The 12,979-nt window shown below is 43.6% G+C and overlaps 1 non-coding gene across 1 annotated transcript; it reads right to left on the bottom strand.

Annotated features, from left to right (window-relative positions):
• Positions 1–957: 957 nt before the first annotated feature.
• On the bottom strand, positions 958–1,032 carry Trnas-cga (transfer RNA serine (anticodon CGA)). Its single transcript has one exon. It is a non-coding gene; the product is annotated as a tRNA-Ser (tRNA).
• Positions 1,033–12,979: the final 11,947 nt, after the last annotated feature.

The raw sequence follows: 12,979 nt of genomic DNA, 5'->3' as shown, positions 1-12,979 counted from the left end.
GGATCAAGGTTGAGATTCATTGGAAGAGTCGTTAGAGAATGTAGTCCATCAACAAAGAAGGTGGCTTACAAAACGCTCGTTTGACCTATACTAGAGTATTGCTCGTCAGTGTGGGATCCGTACCAGGTCGGGTTCACAGAGGGGATAGAGAAGATCCAAAGAAGAGCTGCGCGTTTCATCACAGGGTTATTTGCTAAGTGTGACACCGTTAGGAGATGTTAAGCAAACTCAAGTGACAGACTCTGCAACAGAGGCACTCTGCATCGCGGTGTAGCTTGCTGTCCAGGGTTCGAGAGGGAGCGTATCTGGATGAGGTATCGAATATATTGCTTCTCCCTACTTATTCCTCCCGGGTAGATTACGAATGTAAAATCATACATATTAGAGCGCGCACGGAGCCTTTCCGGCAGTCGTTCTTCCCTTGAACTATACGCGACTGGAACAGGAAAGTGAGGTAATGACAGTGGCACGTAAAGTGCCCTCCGCCACACACCTTTGGGTGGCTTGCGGAGTATAAATTTAGATGTAGATGTAGAAGGATACTTACAGCGCCGCAATATTCCGCGTCATCCCACGACAAGTTCCCCACTTTTTCAAATGAAATTGACCTGAGAAAAAAGTGTTGCCTCTTTTTGAACGCGCTCCGTAAATACTATGTTGAGGTGGTATGCGAGTGATCTCAGGGGGAATCATTTCTTTGTCAGTCTACAGGTCCTCATGGAGGTTGTTATTGGCGGTAGAATCTTAGTCGTAAAGCCACGTCTCCATTCTCTTCAATATCTTTCGGTCCTGGACGTTTCAATCCGTCTGCTGAGATCTAATTCAGGATGCCACTGATGTCTGTGCATCGCTGAACACAATGTCAAGTGGCTGCCCCATCAATTTTTTTCTTCATTAATTTTGTTCTTAGCTTTAAACCTCTCAAATATATTAAACTTCCTGGCAGATTAAAACTGTGTGCCCGACCGAGACTCGAACTCGGGACCTTTGCCTTTCGCGGGCAAGCGCTCTACCAACTGAGCTACCGAAGCACGACTCACGTCCGGTACTCACAGCTTTACTTCTGCCAGTATCCGTCTCCTACCTTCCAAACTTTACAGAAGCTCTTCTGCGAAACTTGCAGAACTAGCACTCCTGAAAGAAAGGATATTGCGGAGACATGGCTTAGCCACAGCCTGGGGGATGTTTCCAGAATGAGATTTTCACTCTGCAGCGGAGTGTGCGCTGATATGAAACTTCCTGGCAGATTAAAACTGTGTGCCCGACCGAGACTCGAACTCGGGACCTTTGCCTTTCGCGGGCAAGTGCTCTACCAACTGAGCTACCGAAGCACGACTCACGTCCGGTACTCACAGCTTTACTTCTGCCAGTATCCGTCTCCTACCTTCCAAACTTTACAGAAGCTCTTCTGCGAAACTTGCAGAACTAGCACTCCTGAAAGAAAGGATATTGCGGAGACATGGCTTAGCCACAGCCTGGGGGATGTTTCCAGAATGAGATTTTCACTCTGCAGCGGAGTGTGCGCTGATATGAAACTTCCTGGCAGATTAAAACTGTGTGCCCGACCGAGACTCGAACTCGGGACCTTTGCCTTTCGCGGGCAAGTGCTCTACCAACTGAGCTACCGAAGCACGACTCACGTCCGGTACTCACAGCTTTACTTCTGCCAGTATCCGTCTCCTACCTTCCAAACTTTACAGAAGCTCTTCTGCGAAACTTGCAGAACTAGCACTCCTGAAAGAAAGGATATTGCGGAGACATGGCTTAGCCACAGCCTGGGGGATGTTTCCAGAATGAGATTTTCACTCTGCAGCGGAGTGTGCGCTGATATGAAACTTCCTGGCAGATTAAAACTGTGTGCCCGACCGAGACTCGAACTCGGGACCTTTGCCTTTCGCGGGCAAGTGCTCTACCAACTGAGCTACCGAAGCACGACTCACGTCCGGTACTCACAGCTTTACTTCTGCCAGTATCCGTCTCCTACCTTCCAAACTTTACAGAAGCTCTTCTGCGAAACTTGCAGAACTAGCACTCCTGAAAGAAAGGATATTGCGGAGACATGGCTTAGCCACAGCCTGGGGGATGTTTCCAGAATGAGATTTTCACTCTGCAGCGGAGTGTGCGCTGATATGAAACTTCCTGGCAGATTAAAACTGTGTGCACGACCGAGACTCGAACTCGGGACCTTTGCCTTTCGCGGGCAAGTGCTCTACCAACTGAGCTACCGAAGCACGACTCACGTCCGGTACTCACAGCTTTACTTCTGCCAGTATCCGTCTCCTACCTTCCAAACTTTACAGAAGCTCTTCTGCGAAACTTGCAGAACTAGCACTCCTGAAAGAAAGGATATTGCGGAGACATGGCTTAGCCACAGCCTGGGGGATGTTTCCAGAATGAGATTTTCACTCTGCAGCGGAGTGTGCGCTGATATGAAACTTCCTGGCAGATTAAAACTGTGTGCCCGACCGAGACTCGAACTCGGGACCTTTGCCTTTCGCGGGCAAGTGCTCTACCAACTGAGCTACCGAAGCACGACTCACGTCCGGTACTCACAGCTTTACTTCTGCCAGTATCCGTCTCCTACCTTCCAAACTTTACAGAAGCTCTTCTGCGAAACTTGCAGAACTAGCACTCCTGAAAGAAAGGATATTGCGGAGACATGGCTTAGCCACAGCCTGGGGGATGTTTCCAGAATGAGATTTTCACTCTGCAGCGGAGTGTGCGCTGATATGAAACTTCCTGGCAGATTAAAACTGTGTGCCCGACCGAGACTCGAACTCGGGACCTTTGCCTTTCGCGGGCAAGTGCTCTACCAACTGAGCTACCGAAGCACGACTCACGTCCGGTACTCACAGCTTTACTTCTGCCAGTATCCGTCTCCTACCTTCCAAACTTTACAGAAGCTCTTCTGCGAAACTTGCAGAACTAGCACTCCTGAAAGAAAGGATATTGCGGAGACATGGCTTAGCCACAGCCTGGGGGATGTTTCCAGAATGAGATTTTCACTCTGCAGCGGAGTGTGCGCTGATATGAAACTTCCTGGCAGATTAAAACTGTGTGCACGACCGAGACTCGAACTCGGGACCTTTGCCTTTCGCGGGCAAGTGCTCTACCAACTGAGCTACCGAAGCACGACTCACGTCCGGTACTCACAGCTTTACTTCTGCCAGTATCCGTCTCCTACCTTCCAAACTTTACAGAAGCTCTTCTGCGAAACTTGCAGAACTAGCACTCCTGAAAGAAAGGATATTGCGGAGACATGGCTTAGCCACAGCCTGGGGGATGTTTCCAGAATGAGATTTTCACTCTGCAGCGGAGTGTGCGCTGATATGAAACTTCCTGGCAGATTAAAACTGTGTGCCCGACCGAGACTCGAACTCGGGACCTTTGCCTTTCGCGGGCAAGTGCTCTACCAACTGAGCTACCGAAGCACGACTCACGTCCGGTACTCACAGCTTTACTTCTGCCAGTATCCGTCTCCTACCTTCCAAACTTTACAGAAGCTCTTCTGCGAAACTTGCAGAACTAGCACTCCTGAAAGAAAGGATATTGCGGAGACATGGCTTAGCCACAGCCTGGGGGATGTTTCCAGAATGAGATTTTCACTCTGCAGCGGAGTGTGCGCCGATATGAAACTTCCTGGCAGATTAAAACTGTGTGCCCGACCGAGACTCGAACTCGGGACCTTTGCCTTTCGCGGGCAAGTGCTCTACCAACTGAGCTACCGAAGCACGACTCACGTCCGGTACTCACAGCTTTACTTCTGCCAGTATCCGTCTCCTACCTTCCAAACTTTACAGAAGCTCTTCTGCGAAACTTGCAGAACTAGCACTCCTGAAAGAAAGGATATTGCAGAGACATGGCTTAGCCACAGCCTGGGGGTGTGAAGGTTGCCCATTTAAGTACTGAAAGAAAGAAATTGAACATAAATACCAATCATAAATCAAAAACAAAAATGATAAATTACTTGATACGGTAAGCAACGAAAAAATTGAGCAAACAGTCATACATATCTGACACTAGGTAGGTGCGGATGTTCAACAGTTCATTGCAACACATCGTCTGTTGAGATGCTGTATTTTCATAACTGGAACTTATCTGCATGACTGGAACTTACCTGCTACCGTACTGGATTCCGATGTTCTCCCAGAGTCGCTGAAAACGATAAGCGTCAGACTGGTTTCGTTTCAAAATCTCCTTCGGTCCAGGTACCGTTGCCGTTTTATCACAATTATGATTCGACTTGTGGATCAAGTATTGCCGTTGAAGTACGAAGTAGGTTTACATCATTTTGGAATTTCAATGTCTGCCCATGAAGTGTTTAAGGTAATGTGAAGAAAATGTTCTAAGCTCAGCAGCAGCAAGAACTTGTGTTCGTTTAAGATTGTCAGTTTCATTAGTGCCTAGCGTTGCTATTATGTAACGCAGAAAATATAGCACACAACTCTGTGATACGAAAAATGTTTGCATACATTTAAATAAATTACATATGACTCTTAGTTTATTAAGCAACTGTTAACGGATTTTGAAGCTGAATGACAAGTTATTTTAATTGCTATACTTACTTTAATCCATGGTGTGAATGGCTGTAGAAAAAATATTTAAATTCAATCTAAATTTTCCTAATTTGATATTGCTATTCGCAACAAAACATAGGCGAATGACAGAACATAAGTTCAGCAATCCATAAAGAAGCATAATGAGATTGCAGAATCGTTGTTAAAAAAACTAATGTAAATCCCGAACTGACACATGTTCGCTTGACGTAAGGCTAGCCACTGCTGGAAAGAGCTGGAGCCAAAAGACTTCCCAAGTATAACAAAACAATTATTTCGCGTAGACTGTGGAATGGTCACTCTGAATTGTAATATCCACTAGCTACATCAATAGCCTTTAATAAAAAAAAAAAGGTGCTTTTAAAACGGAATTCACTTACTTCTACATCTATACTTGGGAAATAGTGTACTGAAATGTGACTGTCACTTTTCAGAATCGAATCACTGTCTATACGAGGGCTATTCAGAAAGTAGGGAGCGTTTTGGAATTAAAAGAAACTAAGTATAAGAAATACATTTCATTACATACATGTGAAAGAGCGACTGACGTACTACTTTTCCACATAGCTACTAAACACTTACCATAGCGGTGGACAAGCTTTGAAAGACCTTCGTCGTAAACTTCTGACGCCTGAGACTTCAGCCAGTGAGTCACACCCACCTGGAGATCCGCGTCGTCATCAAAGCCCTGCGTTGCAAGCCAGGTCTGCAGCTTGGGAAACAAGCAGAAGTCGCTTGGTGCAAAACCGGGGCTGTAGGGCAGATGAGGGAAAATTTCCCATTTGAATGAATTAAGTTCTGTAGTGTGGTTTGCCGTGTGAGGTCGGGCATTGTCGTGCAAAAACAAAACTTGGACGTCAGTTTTCCTCAGCGTTCGGTTTCAACTGCTCTTGTAAGACTGTACAAAGTACGACAGTACGAGTCAGAGTTTATGGTTGCTCCACGTTAGAGAAAATCAAAAAGAAGCACACACTGCCTATCGCAAAACGTTGTCGCCATCAGTTTCCTTGATCACAAGGTTTGCAAACATTTTCTTGGATATGGGAGGAACCTCGTGTGCCCCCACTCCATGCACTGTAATTTTGTCTCGCAATTGACGCGTTTCACGCAAGACTCGTCACCGGTTACAATTCGATCCGGTACGCCTCTAGAAATGTTAATGTTGCCCGCATTCGATTATCTTTATCGTGATCGGTAAGCATTTTTGGCTCACATCGTGCACAAAATCTGTGGTAGCCTAGCTTTCGAGTGACAATTTCAAACAACAAAGTATGTGGAACATGTGGGAAAGAAACCGAAAGTTCCGTTATTGTGAACCGACTATTTTCACGAATCGTTTCATCTACTTTAGCGGCAAGATCGTAAGTCACAATGCTCTGGCGTCCACTCTTTACTTCATCATGAGTGTCGGTTCGGACATTTTTAAACTGAATGCACCATTTAAGAACGGAACATTCACTCATTACGTTGTTTCCGCACACATCGCACAGTTCACAATAAATTTCAATAAGTTTGACGCTTTTTGCCAACAACAACCCGTATCACAGACCGCACCTCAGAACTTGGGGGTTTTAGATTGCAGCGCACATTTCAAATTCGAATATCGAAAAAATCAGACGTGCTAAGACAGTCCCGTTGTCACGGATGGATGCCGACTGAGCTGCCGAGCACGCACATACCAAAATATACGTGAGGGGCGCGCGCGTAGTGCCGTCAGTCGGAAACGTTCCCTACTTTCTGAACAGCCCTCGTAGAAGCCCTAACAGACGAGTAACGTCTAAACAATAATGTTCATTTACATTACTTTCAATAAATACGCCATGGTTTGTAAAATGTCGAATTAGTATTTCATTTTAATTGATATCATTTTAGTGAAATTTCTACGCCCATGTGGTTTCAATAGCATCCACTGACAGTACAGTTTTGCAACTCAGATTAATATTGTGCCACCTTAATGCAGAATCGATTGTCCCAACAAGTTTTATTAGGATAAATAAGTATATAAAATAAGAAGCTATCGTCCTTGAAAGTTACCTAGACTGTACATTTGGTATGAGAGCAAAGCTGAAATACAGATGCATGTTTAATGTTCTGGCGCATTCTGACTGACAATGATGTCGTATGGAAGTTAGCTGATTGCATACTCTATAATAACTATTAGCGGGCCAAGGGACAAAGTTATAGCAATCCATTTATGATGTTAGCTGCATCCACTGCAATATGTGACATGATGTACGTTGTACCGTAATCGCTTCGGTCCGAACACCATCTCAGATATACCTACGGTGTACTCAACGAATGTGATGAAAATAATATAAGACCTTACCGCCTAACTTTATAGATATTTACGCCCGGCTAGAGCGCGAATAGAGCACTTATTTGGCGAAGAGGACACAAGGAGGTATCATGATAATATGGGGAACCGAAATCTATACACTGGTAAAATATTTGTCTGAGCTCTAATTATTTAACAGCGCGTGCTCAACGCGTTGTTAATATAGGACTAATTGAGGCGCTTTTAGAATTTGTTGAAACTAATGCCTACGTGGAGCGTTCATACTGACAAAGAAACGTAGACATAATTTCAGGAATTGTATTTCGTGTTATCACATTAAAATATTGCTGCAGGATACCATTACTGTAGCGAAATTTAATCAAAAGAAATCTCTGAATTAAAGTTTCTCTTTCTTAGACGTAATAATCTTTGTTTTGCCGAGAAGTGGGCAATGTCGGAACCGAACTGAATGTTCTTTGGTTTTACCTTCATAGGACATAAATTAATATATTCACTTCATTTTCTATGAATATGGTACGAGTCTTTCAAAGTGTCCGTTGATGACGGAACAGAATGAAGTTAAAATGAAGTTATTCCTACGCAAGATGTATGCCCAGAATGGCCAATTGTTCGACCGTTCTTGTTGTTTATCTCGCATGCTGAAACCCTTATAAATAATATTTTTACTTCTGCATGAAGGTCACTAGGCATATGAAATAAAACAAATGCACAATCGGCATAAATTACCATATATTATTTAAAATTACCGACTTACAATGCGAAATGTCCGCCGTAGCGTGCGTTATCTTCGAGAGTAAAACAGAGAGTAAGTAACAAGGCTGGTCTTTTTCAGTTCCTTTCGCCAGCGAGCATAAGAACAATTACTTACCAGAAAGTCACTATACAGTTATAACAACTAATTGTACGCGCAATTTCAGAGATTTTTACACTTTTCATTTTACTTTATTCTGTGTCTGACTTGTCGTCACACAATTTGATATTCTGTGCCGTGTATCGGTGTGAATAGGTCAAAAACACTTGTGATTTGCTAACAGCTATACCACCTTTCCAATAAAACATTTTATTTCTCACACGTACGTTTTATATACAGATGTTGCGTTACGTCTCCTTTGTTTTTTAAATATATGCGTATACAGGATGGTCCATAGATCGTGACCTGGCCAAATATCTCACGAAATAAGAGTCAAAAGAAAAAACCGCAAGGAATAAAACTTCTCTATTTTGAAGAGGAAAACCAGATGGCGCTATGGTTGGACCACTAGATGGTGCTCTCATAGGTCAGACGGATATCTACGGCGTTTTATTTAAATAGGAACCCCCATTCTTTATTACATATTCGTGTAGTACGTAAACAAATATGAATGTTTCAGTTGGACCACATTTTCCGCGTTGTGATAGATGTCGCTGCAAGAGTCACAAACGTATACTTACGTGGTATCACGTAACATTCCGCCAGTGCGGACGGTATTAGCTTCGTGATACATTATCCGTGTTAAAATGGACCGTTTACCAATTGCGAGAAAGGTCGATATCGTGTCGATGTATGGCTATTGTGATCAAAACGCCCAACGGACGTGTGCTATGTAAGCTGCTCGGTATCCTGGACCACATAATCCAAGAATCCGGACCGTTCGCCGGATAGTTACGATATTTAAGAAAACAGGGTGTTCAGCCACATGTGAAACGTCAACCACGACCTGCAACAAATGGTGATGCCCAAGTAGGTGTTTTAGCAGCTGTCGCGCTAATCCGCACATCACTAGCAGACAAATTGCACGAGAATCGGAAATCTCTAAAACGTCGGTGTTGAGAATGCTACATCAACATCGATTGCACCCATGCCATATTTCTATGCACCAGGAATTGCATGGCGACGACTTTGAACGTCGTGTACAGTTCGGCCACTGCCCACAAGAGCACTTACGGGACAATGACAGATGTATTGCTCGCGTTCTATTTAACGACAAAGCGTAAGTCACCAATAGTGGTAACGTAAACTGGGATAATATGCACTATTGGGCAACGGTAAATCCACGATTGCTGAGACAAGTGGAACATCATCGACCTTGGCGGGTTAATGTGTGGTGCGGCATTATGGGAGGAAGGATAATTGGCCCCATTTTATCAATGGAAATCTAAATGGTGCAATGTATGCTGATTTCCTACGTAATGTTCTACCGATGTTACTACACGCATGACAAAATGGCGACGTACTTCCTACATGATGGATGTCCGACGCATAGCTCACGTGTGGTTGAAGCGGTATTGAATAGCGTGTTTCATGACAGGTGGATTGGTGATCGAAGCACCATAACATGGCCCACACGTTTACAGGATGTGACTCCACATTTCGTTCTGTGGGGAAAGTTGAAGGACATTTGCTATCGTGATCCACCGACAACGCCTGACAACATACGTCAGCGCATTGTCAGTGGATGTGCGAACATTACGGAAGGCGAATTACTCGCTGTTGAGAGCAATGTCGTTACACGTATTGCCAAATGCATTGAGGTTGACGAACATCATTTTGAGCATTTATTGCATTAATGTGATATTTACAGGTAATCACGCTGTAACAGAGTGCGTTCTCAGAAATGAGAAGTCCACTACGGTTCATGTATCACAATGGAACAACCAAAATAAATTATTCAAACATACCTACTTTCGGTATTTTAATTTAAAAAGCCTACCTGTTACCAACTGTTCGTCTAAAATTGTGAGCCATATGTTTGTGACTATTACAGCGCCATCTGTCACAAAGCGGAAAAAGTGGGTCAACTGAAACATTCATATTCCTTTACGTACTGCACTAATATGTAATAAAAATGGGGGTTCCAATTTCAATAACACAGTTGATTTCCGTTTACCTATGGCAGTGCCATCTAGCTGGCCAATCATAGCGCCATCTGTTTTCCCCCTTCAAGCTAGACAAGTTTCGTTCTTTGTAGTTTTTTCATTTGCCCATCATTTCTTGAGATATTTGGACCAGTCACTATCAATGGACCACCCTGTATATACAGTATACATCACTTTAGAATGGTTGATAATTTGCATTCATTTTTGTACAAAGAACATTTTTTCCTTTTTACGTGGTTTCATCTGTTTCGACTATTGACGTTACTCTACCTTTCACCCTTACACAATGTGACGGGTGAGAACAGCTTGGTATGATTGAACAATCCTGATAAATAATAATTTTGCTCCCCTATGTAGGTTACGGTCGACGGGAAAAAGGCGAGTTACAAAACCCCGCCCATAGTCTTCAAACTGTTCAAACTTCTGTTTCTATCAAGTATTGACTGTGAATGACGTTATCATTTGATTGCTTTGATCTGTACATGATCATTTTTACAGAAAGCAGTTTTACACAATATTTACAAATTACACATCTGGGTAATATGATCTGGCATACAATATTAAAATATGCAGTTGATGGTTAATTTTCCTTAGTTCGTTCACTTTTCTAGTACATCGACTTTCAATGTACGTCCATTTAATATAGGTAACATACTTTTAGGAGATTCACACAACGCCAAAAACCTTGACGACGCTCTCGTCAATTGAGTTTGTTGTTCGGTGCCGCTGGAATGCTGGGCAAACGATCGGGAACTCGCCTCCTGCCGGCGGTCGTTGAACGCCGGACAGCAGCGCATCGTTGTTTTAGTAGCGGGTTCAAATCAAATTGCTCTAAGCACTATGCGACTTAACTTCTGAGGACATCAGTCGCCTAGAACTTAGAACTAATTAAGCCTAACTAACCTAAGGACATTACACACATACATGCCCGAGGCAGGATACGAACCTGCGACCGTAGCGGTCGCTCGGTTCCAGACTGTAGCGCCTAGCACTGCACGATCACTCCAGCCGGCTGTAGTAGCGGGTCCCGTGCAGTGCGCTTATCAGCTGTTTGACAGCAGGCCGGTTCCGTCATCGCTCAACCCCGAACGAAGCAAGAAATAAGTCCACCGCGCATCAGTTTTCTAATCATGAAAATATATGGACATATGACCTGAAAATATGATTTGATTAATTCACAATCACTCTTAAGTCACACGTGTCACTCTCTTCTTGTTTGTATATGTACTTTGTTTTGAAAGTCACAAGTCCAGCACTTTAAGATATTTAAGAATAGGTTTCCGATATCTCATTGTACCCGTTGTCTAGGGGTAGCGTCTTGGATTCATAATCAAAACGTTTTCGGTCCCGGGTTCGATCCCCGCCGCTGTCTAAGTTTTGATATATAATCAGCATTGGCGGACGAAGACTTCCGGCATAAGAAGTCAGCCTCATTCTGCCAACGGCCTTGTCAAAGAGGGCGGAGGAGCAGATAGAGGTTCAGGGCACTCTCTTGTCCTAGGGGTGGGAAATTGCCTCTAAAGGCGGAAGAATCAGCAATGATGAACGACATGAGGATGCAGAAGGCAATGGAAAAAACTGCATTAAAGACACGTAACGTGTATCCACAGGACATGTGGCCTGTAGCTGAAGAGGTGTCATGATGATCTCTCCATTGGCAAAAGAATCCGGAATAGCCCCCATTCGGACCTCCGGGAGGGGACTGCCAAGGGGGAGGTTACCATGAGAAAAAGATTGAATAATCAACGAAAGGATAATGCTCTACGAGTCGGGGCTTGGAATGTCAGAAGCTTGAACGTGGTTGGGAAACTAGAAAATCTGAGAAGGGAAATGCAAAGGATCAATCTAGATATAGTAGGGGTCAGTGAAGTGAAGTGAAAGGAAGACGAGGATTTCTGGTCAGATGAGTATCGGGTAATATCAACAGCAGCAGGTAAGGGTATAACAGGTGTAGTATTCGTTATTAATAGGAAGGTAGGGCAGAGGGTGTGTTACTGCGAACAGTTCAGTGACCGGGTTGTTCTAATCAGAATCGACAGCAGACCAACACCGACAACGATAGTTCAGGTATACATGCCGACGTCGCAAACTGAAGATGAACATATAGAGAAAGTGTATGAGGATATTGAAAGGGTAATGCAGTATGTAAGGGGGGACGAAAATCTAATAGTCATGGGCGACTGGAATGCATTTGTAGGGGAAGGAGTAGAAGAAAAGGTTACAGGAGAATATGGGCTTGAAACAAGGAATGAAAAAGGAGAAAGACTAATTGAGTTCTGTAGCAAGTTTCAGCTAGTAATAGCGAATACATTGCTCAAGAATCACAAGAGGAGGAGGTATACTTGGGAAAGGCCGGGAGATACCGGAAGATTTCAATTACATTACCTCATGGTCAGACAAAGATTCCGAAATCAGATACTGGATTGTAAGGCGTACCCAGGAGCAGATATAGACTCAGATCACAATAAGGTAATGATGAAGAGTAGGCTGAAGTTCAAGACATTAGTCGGGAAGATTCAATACGCTAAGAAGTGGGATACGGAAGTTCTAAGGAATGACGAGATACGTTTGAAGTTCTCTAACGCTATAGATACAGCAATAAGGAATAGCGCAGTGGGCAACACAGTTGAAGAGGAATGGAAGTTGGGAAGGAAAACATAGGCACAAAGAAAATAGCTGCGAAGAAAACATGGGTAACAGAAGAAATACTTCAGATGATTGATGAAAGGATGAGGTACAAACATGTTCCGGGAAAATCAGGAATACAAAAATACAAGACGCTGAGGAATGAAATAAATAGGATGTGCAGGGAAGCTAAGACGAAATGGCTGCAGGAAAAATGTGAAGACATCGAAAAAGCTATGATTGTCGCAAGAACAGACTGAGCATACAGGAAAGTCAAAACAACCTTTGGTGACATTAAAAGCAACGGTGGTAACATTAAGAGTGTAACGGGAATTCCACTGTTAAATGCAGAGGAGAGAGCAGATAGGTGGAAAGAATACATTGAAAGCCTCTATTAGGGTGAAGATTTGTCTGATGTGATAGAAGAAGAAACAGGAGTCGATTTAGAAGAGATAGGGGATCCAGTATTGGAATTTAAAAGAGCTTTGGAGGACTTACGGACAAATAAGGCAAAAGGGATAGATAAAATTGCATCCGAATTTCTAAAATAATTAGGGGAAGTGGTAACAAAACAACTATTCACGTTGGTGTGTAGAATATATAAGTCTTGCGACATACCATCTGACTTTCGGAAAAGCATCATCCA

This window comes from Schistocerca gregaria, chromosome 6, assembly GCF_023897955.1.
Source record: "Schistocerca gregaria isolate iqSchGreg1 chromosome 6, iqSchGreg1.2, whole genome shotgun sequence".
In the NCBI taxonomy this organism is placed as follows: Eukaryota; Metazoa; Arthropoda; class Insecta; order Orthoptera; family Acrididae; genus Schistocerca; species Schistocerca gregaria.
This window is presented reverse-complemented; position numbering and strand designations above follow the sequence as displayed.